The sequence below is a fragment of the Myotis myotis genome, unplaced genomic scaffold (genome assembly GCF_014108235.1).
Source record: "Myotis myotis isolate mMyoMyo1 unplaced genomic scaffold, mMyoMyo1.p scaffold_m19_p_4, whole genome shotgun sequence".
Classification (NCBI taxonomy): Eukaryota; Metazoa; Chordata; class Mammalia; order Chiroptera; family Vespertilionidae; genus Myotis; species Myotis myotis.
The window spans coordinates 17,636,383-17,644,530 of NW_023416346.1; the positions used below are offsets into that span (position 1 = coordinate 17,636,383).

Sequence of the window (8,148 nt, forward strand, 5' to 3'; positions counted from 1 at the left end):
TGAATGTATAAGAGATATTGTGGCACTGGGGATTATACAATCTACCTAGGCCAGTGGTCGGCAAACTGCAGCTGGCGAGACACATGCGGCTCTTTGGCCCCTTGAATGTGGCTCTTCCACAAAATACCATGTGCAGGCAAGCATGTACAGTGCGATTGAAACTTCGTGGCCCATGCGCAGAAGTCGGTATTTTGTGGAAGAGCCACACTCAAGGGGCCAAAGAGCCGCATGTGGCTTGTGAGCCGCAGTTTGCTGATCACTGACCTAGACGATTCAGATATTCAAAGTTTAAGAGCCACTGACCTATACCATCGTTCATCATGATAATAAAGTATTCTATAGGAGGGATGGACATCAGTGTGTTTAAATAAACCCCTTTCTGGACACATAGGGTGTTTCAGATTGCTTAATATCATAAACAATGCTGTTATGAACTTTTGACATAAAACAATCTCTATATTTTGATTATTTTATTGGCTAAATTCCTAGAAGTAAAATCATTCTGCCAAAGGATATGAATATTAATAAAGTTTTGGGTAAATTTACCATAGTTCCTCTAAAGTGGTTTGGCTATTTCATACTCCCACCGATAGCATGTGAGAATCTTTGTTTCCCCGCACTCAGAAATCCTGTTACAATCATTAACAAATTTTAAAAAATTTAAAAATGTAAACAGATTTTATTTTTATTTATTTTTTCTTGGAAGGAAAAAGGAAGCTTTAATGATAATGATGAGGTATTCCATTTCAAGTCATATGCTACCAGGAAAGTGGAATTGTGACCTCAGAAGGTTGACCTCCAATCAATGAGATCTCCAATAAGTTATGGAAGATTTGTATTTCATTGTTATTTTATTTTCTGATTTTATTGTACTTTTTATTGTGGTAAAGTGTATATTAACAATATTTGCCAATTTAATAATTTTAAGTATACAGTTCAGTGGCATTAAGTACATTCACATTGTTGGGCAACTATCACCCACATCTAATTTCCTAAACTTTTTTATCTACATCTGAAACTGTCCATTTAGCATTAACGCTTCATTTTCCCCTCCCCTTTTCCCCAGTCCCTAGCAACCACCATTTTACTTTCTGTATGAATTTCTAGATAGCTCATGTATCATAAGATGTGTCCTTTTGTGATTGGCTTATTTCACGTAGCAATAGTATCTTCAAGGTTGCTATTTTGTTTTAAATCTATTTTATTATTTATGAGGTAAAATAATGTTTATGCTTATTTATCTACCTATATCTTACTTTTTGTGTATGAGTTGCTTAATCATATGAGGAACATCCAAGAAGAATATTTTTGGCTCAGGGTATCTGAAACCCTCATTAACAGTGGCTTAAACTAATAAGGGTTCATTTTTTTCTTCAGACAAACAGGAGTCTGGAAGTAACCAGCTGTTGGTGGTATTGGTTCAGCAGCTCAATGATATCATATTTGCAAGATGACTGCCCTAGCTTCAGCAATACCATCCTTGTCCAAGGCAGGAGGAATGAGGTAAGGAATATGTATGAAATCTATACTTTAAATCAAGAGAACATAAATTTTCCTAGAAATACCCTTCTCCTCCAGCAGATACTTACTAGCAAGATTGTGTCACATTACTACTCCTAGTTACCAGTGAGGCAGGCAAGAGAGAAGAGGGTTAGGAATGCATGCCGAGTCAAACAATTAATAGTGCATGGTTCTTTGCCTATTAATATATTAGAATGTTTATCTTTTTCTTATTGATCTGTAAACTTTCTTTGACTATTAACAATATTAACAATATTAACAATATTAATTACAATATTAATTTTTGTAACATCATTTAGCAAATATATTTTTTCTTATTTGTACTTTAATTTTGTTTCAACATACAGAGATTAATATTCCTTTTAATTTAAAAAAAATTGCCGAGGCCGGTTTGGCTCAGTGGATAGAGCGTTGGCCTGCGGACTGAGAGGTCCCGGGTTCGATTCCGGTCAAGGGCGTGTACCTGGGTTGCGGGCACATTCCCAGTGGGAGATGTGCAGGAGGCAGCTGATCGATGTTTCTAACTCTCTATCTCTCTCCCTTTCTCTCTGTGGAAAATCAATAAAATATATTTAAAAAAAAATTTATTTATTTCAGACAGGAACAGAGAGGGAAAGAGGGATAGAAACATCAATGATGAGAGAGAATCATTGATGGACTGCCTCCTGTACGCCCCCCACTGGGGATCGAGCCTACAACCCGGGCATGTGCCATGACAGTGAATCAAACCCTGACATCCTGGTTCATAGGTCGACGCTCAACCACTGAGCCACGCCAGCCAGGCGAGATTAATATTTTTTATTGCTAGGGCCCTACATCTTTCATTTTATGATTTCTTCTTTTGTTCTTATGCTTACAAAAGCCTGATCTATTCTGAGAAAAAAAAAATTCTTTCATACTGTCTTCTTGTTTTTCATGGTTTCATTTTTTAAAAAACTTGGAATATTACCCTGTTTGACTTCCTACCTGAGACTAGAGGTGGAGTGATTCAGGGAGGTAGGTGCAAAAGAACAGAAAACAAATTTAATCTACCACTGACCATGAAAAATACAACCCAGTTCTGCCAACTATTCAAGTAACTCATGTTAAAATGTTCACTGGTGGGTCGTGGGTAAGGTAGACTCTTAAGGGCCTATTGAAAGGCAAGAAATATTTTGTGGCAGACAAACCTCTAATGTTGACTGGATAGAAGAATATGAAACAAAGATACTGGCTGAATTTCAGAAATAAGTTGTTGGTATGAATATACAAATGGAAAGACAACACAGAGATCAGTTTGCAAGCAGCTGTGCTATGAAATTCCTGTTAGCCTGATGTAAAGTCCAAAGTTTGCTGAGCAGCATCAGGGAAGTATAGATGGAACTGAATTTAGATAGTACAGTGCTCAAAAGTAGTTTTTTAAAAATTTTATTTTTCAATTATAGTTGACATTCCATATTTTGTATTAGTTTTAGGTGTACAACATAATGGTTTGACAATCATATAATTAAAAATAATTTTTATGGAGGGTAGAGAAAAAAAAAACAGCTTGCTTAGTAGAGCCATTCCCTATATTCTGCATTAACTTAGGGCTTGACACTCTCTATACCAGTGATGAAGTTACTTTAAAGTGAAATTCCTGTATAATAATGAGAAAATATACAAATATATAAGACATTTTAGGCTTAGAAAAAATATCTTCTCATAGGTTTGCATGTAAGCCCATCTATCTTTGATAAAGATGACAAACTGAAATCGACAACAAATTTCCAAAATTATTTTCCTCTGCTCCAAATAGAAACAACAGAATGGCCTAAAGAATAATCTGTAAATCTCTACCTCCTGGCATAAAAAAATCCTAGCATCATGGTATTTTCCAGTTATTTTGAAACTGAAGACTAAATTTGAGAAAAAAATTGTATGATGATGCAATATTTCTCCATGTTTATATGTGTTCTCTGTGTTGGATAGTTGATTGGGTGCTTAGGCAATTATAAATTAATAAATTTGATGAATATTAGCCTTGGAAGGGACCTTTGAAGTCAATCACTTGTTTACTGAACTCTGGTCATCATTTGTGGCACATGATGCCTGTTCTTTGAGACTGCAATTCACTTCAGAAGTGTTTGTTCATCTAGGAGAAGGTAGAGAACTACAGAAACACCCATTTAACTAATTATTCCTCCCCAGATATTCTTTAATAACACTCAGTATTTCTTCAAGAGTTGAGTGGGCTTCTTTTCATATTTTAACCAAATATTTTCCTGCCTATTGGACTGGCTACTTCAGGTCATTTTTGGAAACTGCATAAATTGAGAGCTTTGTTAATAACTTTCAACCTTTGGATTCACAATTATATTTCCATTTTGCTTTCCTTAGTACAATAGACCTGGAAAAGATTGGTTAGTTTATCATACAATGTACCCATCTTATTACATTTGGTTCTTCCACCGGATACTACTAGTGACTCAAATGTTACAGCATTTGAAGTATTTGTTACTTTCTGCTTTTGTCCAAATAGTTATTTTGATCACAGCTAGATCCAAACAATAACTGGCTTAAGATGTCTTATTCCTTTTTAGCATATTATTTCCATCTATATTAAAGTAAGGCTAAGACACTTTAATAATGAGCACATAATAGAGAAAATTGGGACTTAGGATTCATGAGGGTATTAGCAACAGGTCTCTTTTTGTCTGATACTACCAAACAACTCAGCAACTTCTTCAGGTGTTGCCTTGTTAAATCTTGCAGTGCACATGTGGATCTTACCTTCACAAGGCATTTTCAATTGTGGGGCTCTAACTTTGTTGGATCTAATTGCACTTTCACCAACACAGCAGTATGCAATGTAGTAAGTACACATTTAATATGCGCAGTGTCTTTATGAGCTTCATGCCTGCAAGCTCTCAATCTATCTGTCTTTTGCTGGCTGGGGACTTTGGAATAGATAGAGCTTCTGTGTACTGATGCTTTGACCAGGCTCCATGCTGCTTATAAATGCAATTTGTATCACTTGCTTTAAAAATACAATGTTCACCCTGGAATGATCCTATACTACTAATGATCATGTGCTAACAATGGAGAAGCAGCCTTCCTCTTTCTTTCCTTCCTTTCTTTCTTTCTTTCTTTCTTTCTTTCTTTCTTTCTTTCTTTCTTTCTTTCTTCCTTCCTTCCTTCCTTCCTTCCTTCCTTCCTTCCTTCCTTCCTTCCTTCCTTCCTTCCTTCCTTCCTTCCTTCCTTCTTTCTTTCTTTCTTTCTTTCTTTCTTTCTTTCTTTCTTTCTTTCTTTCTTTCTTTCTTTCTTTCTTTCTTTCTTTCCTTTCGGAGAACTGGTCTCTGTGTGTGTTGTTCTCCTAACAACATTAAAGAGGCCAAGAGGCCATTTGTTTAAGAAGTGGTGACAGCATGGCAAATGTACTGTGAGATAGTATGGGGCCACATACTTGGTTAGATGACAGCCAAGTCTCCTTAGAGCCTCCATTTGTATTCATGACCTCCTTTACAAAGATGAAATTGAACTGTTGCTGTGGTATTGATTTATTCTGTGTAAGCTGGGAGAGATAGCAGTAAGCTTCATGATGATGGATGGGCAGTTCAAGATGATGGGCACTTCAAGCCTTGTTTGGTAGTTTTCCTTCTTAATGGCTTCATTGTCTTCAGGCTTGGTTGTTGGTGGTGTTGAGTTCCAGGAAAAAGAAAGTAAGATAGGAAGGAGGAGGAAGCTTGAGAGACAGATCAGTATTATGATCCAAGTTTCACTAGGTTTGTTCCTCAATGCTGTCTTGAAAGCAGAGAGTAGATAAATTCTGAAGTATACCATGTGATCACAATTATGTGGGGGAAAATGCATTTCAAAACAAGGGTGGGGGATATAAACCAGAATGTTAACAGTTATTATCTTGTGGGTGGGAATAGAGTTGACTGGCTTTTTTCTCATCTCTTCTGCATTTCCCCCATAATTTATATGCTTATTCTGTATTATTTTGTAATAGAGCAATCTATACTAATAAAAGCCTACGTGGTCCTCATGCATGACATCATCACAAGATGGTCGCCACAAAGATGACCACCACAAGATGGCAGTGCGCACATTGGAGGAGGGGCCCAGCGGCCACTCCGCACGGTGAGGCCTGAGGGTCCCGCAACTCCACATAGCACAGAGGAGGCCAGTCCTGGCATCTCCACCACCTCACGTGGAGGAGGTGGGTCCCTGCAAAGGAGGTGGGTTGCGGCAGGTGAGGGCAGTTGGGGGTGATTGGGTTGGCAGGGGAGGGCAGTTGGGGGTGATCGGGCCAGCAGGGAAGGGCAGTTGGGGGTGATCGGGCTCGCAGGGGAGGGCAGTGGGGGTGATCGGGCCATAGGGGAGGGCAGTTGGGGACAATGGGGCTGGCAGGGGTGGGCATTTGGGGGCAATCAGGCCAGCAGGGGAGCAGTTAGGGGGCAATCAGCCTGGCAGGCAGGCAAGCGGTTAGGAGCCAGCAGTCCCGGATTGTGAGAGGGATGTCCACAGGGATTGGGCCTAAACCGGCAGTTGGACATCTCCTGAGGGTCCCAGATTGGAGAGGGTGCAGGCCAGGCTGAGGGACACCCCCCCCCCAGTTCATGAATTTCGTGCACCAGGCCTCTAGTAATTTCATAAAAATGTAAAGAAAAAACTTGTGGAGAAGTTGTCCCACTGCAGACACAGCTGACTCTCATAGCCAGTTGGCCTGGAGGTCAAATCACCCCCAGTATTGCCGACAACAATCAAGGCTTAACTACAACAAGACTGTGCACAAAGACCACAAGGGGGTGCACCAAGAAAGCATAAAAAATGCGGAGACAAAGAAACATGACAGAAATGGAGGATATAAAGCTAAAAACCGCAATTTTAAGGTCTTTCAATAATTTTCTAGAAACTGCCGATAAATGTAGTGAGATCCTCAAGAAATCTAATGAGACCCTCGATGTTGTGATAAAGAACCAACTAGAAATTAAGCATACACTGACTGAAATAAAGAATATTATACAGACACCCAACAGCAGACCAGAGGAGCGCAAGAATCAAGTCACAGATTCGAAATGCGAAGAAGCAAAAAACACCCAACTGGAAAAGCAAAATGAAAAAAGAATCCGAAAATACGAAAATAGTGTAAGGAGCCTCTGAGACAGCTTCAAGCCTACCAACATCCAAATTATAGGGGTGCCAGATAATGAGAGAGAGCAAGATATTGAAAACCTATTTGAAGAAATAATGACAGAAAACTTCCCCCACCTGGTGAAAGAAATAGACTTACAGGTCCAGGAAGCGCAGAGAACCCCAAACAAAAGGAATCCAAAGAGGACCACACCAAGACACATCATAATTAAAATCCCAAGAGCAAAAGACAAAGAGAGAATCTTAAAAGCAGCAAGAGAAAGAAACTCAGTTACCTACAAGGGAATACCCATACGACTGTCAGCTGATTTCTCAACAGAAACTTTGCAGGCCAGAAGGGAATGGCAAGAAATATTCAAAGTGATGAATACCAAGAACCTACAACCAAGATTACTTTATCCAGCAAAGCTATCATTCAGAACTGAAGGTCAGATAAAGAGCTTCACAGATAAGGAAAAGCTAAAGGAGTTCATCACCACCAAACCAGTATTATATGAAATGCTGAAAGGTATCCTTTAAGAAGAGGAAGAAGAAGAAAAAGGTAAAGATACTAATTATGAACAACAAACATGCATCTATCAACAAGTGAATCTAAGAATCAAGTGAACAAATAATCTGGTGATCATAATAGAATCAGGGACATAGAAAGGGAATGGACTGACTATTCTTGGGGGGGGGAGGGGTGTGGGAGATGCGGGAAGAGACTGGACAAAAATTGTGCACCTATGGATGAGGACAGTGGGTGGGGAGTGAGGGCGGAGGGTGGGGCGGGAACTGGGAGGAGGGGAGTTATGGGGGGAAAAAAGAGGAACAAATGTAATAATCTGAACAATAAAGATTTAATAAAAAAAAAGAAAAAAGAAAAAACTTGTGAAGTCAAGATAGAGTTACCTTTATGTCTCCCTAAAAATATATTATACCATGAAATATAATTACTAAATATTTTTCTACTACTGGGAGTAAATAACAATATGAAATCATGGCTTTAATCAGCATCCTTGGAAGAGCACAATCAACAAAGAAGCAAAAGCACATCATTGATTATTACTCCAAAACCAACAGTATTTCATAAGCAATTTTAAAATTTCAATAGTAAATAAATTCAGTGTTAAGAAATCACATCTTCATATATCTCAGAGTTATTGAGATATAATTCACACAAAATATAATTCACCCATTTAAAGTGTACAATTCAGGCATTTTTAGTATATTCATAGAATTGGGAAATCATGCCCACAATCAATTTTAGAATATTTTCATCACCTCTAAAGACATCTCATACCACTTAGCCATCACTCCCCATTGCACCCCCAACTCCCCCAGGTTCTAGTGACCACTAATCTACTTTCTATTTCTATAGATTTGCCTGTATACATATCTTATAAATGGAGTCATAACAAAAATGTGTTCTTTTGTAACTGGCTTCTTTTATTTAGCATGATGTTTTTGAGGTTCACCCATGTTGTAGTATCATCTATGTTGTAGCATCAGTGCTTCATTCCTTTTTAT

General features: G+C 38.5%; 1 long non-coding RNA gene across 1 annotated transcript; it reads left to right on the forward strand.

Moving 5' to 3' along the window:
• Positions 1–709: 709 nt before the first annotated feature.
• Positions 710–4,353, forward strand: LOC118653313. Its single transcript, XR_004966836.1, has 3 exons — positions 710–821; positions 1,378–1,503; positions 4,255–4,353. It is a non-coding gene; the product is annotated as an uncharacterized LOC118653313 (long non-coding RNA).
• Positions 4,354–8,148: the final 3,795 nt, after the last annotated feature.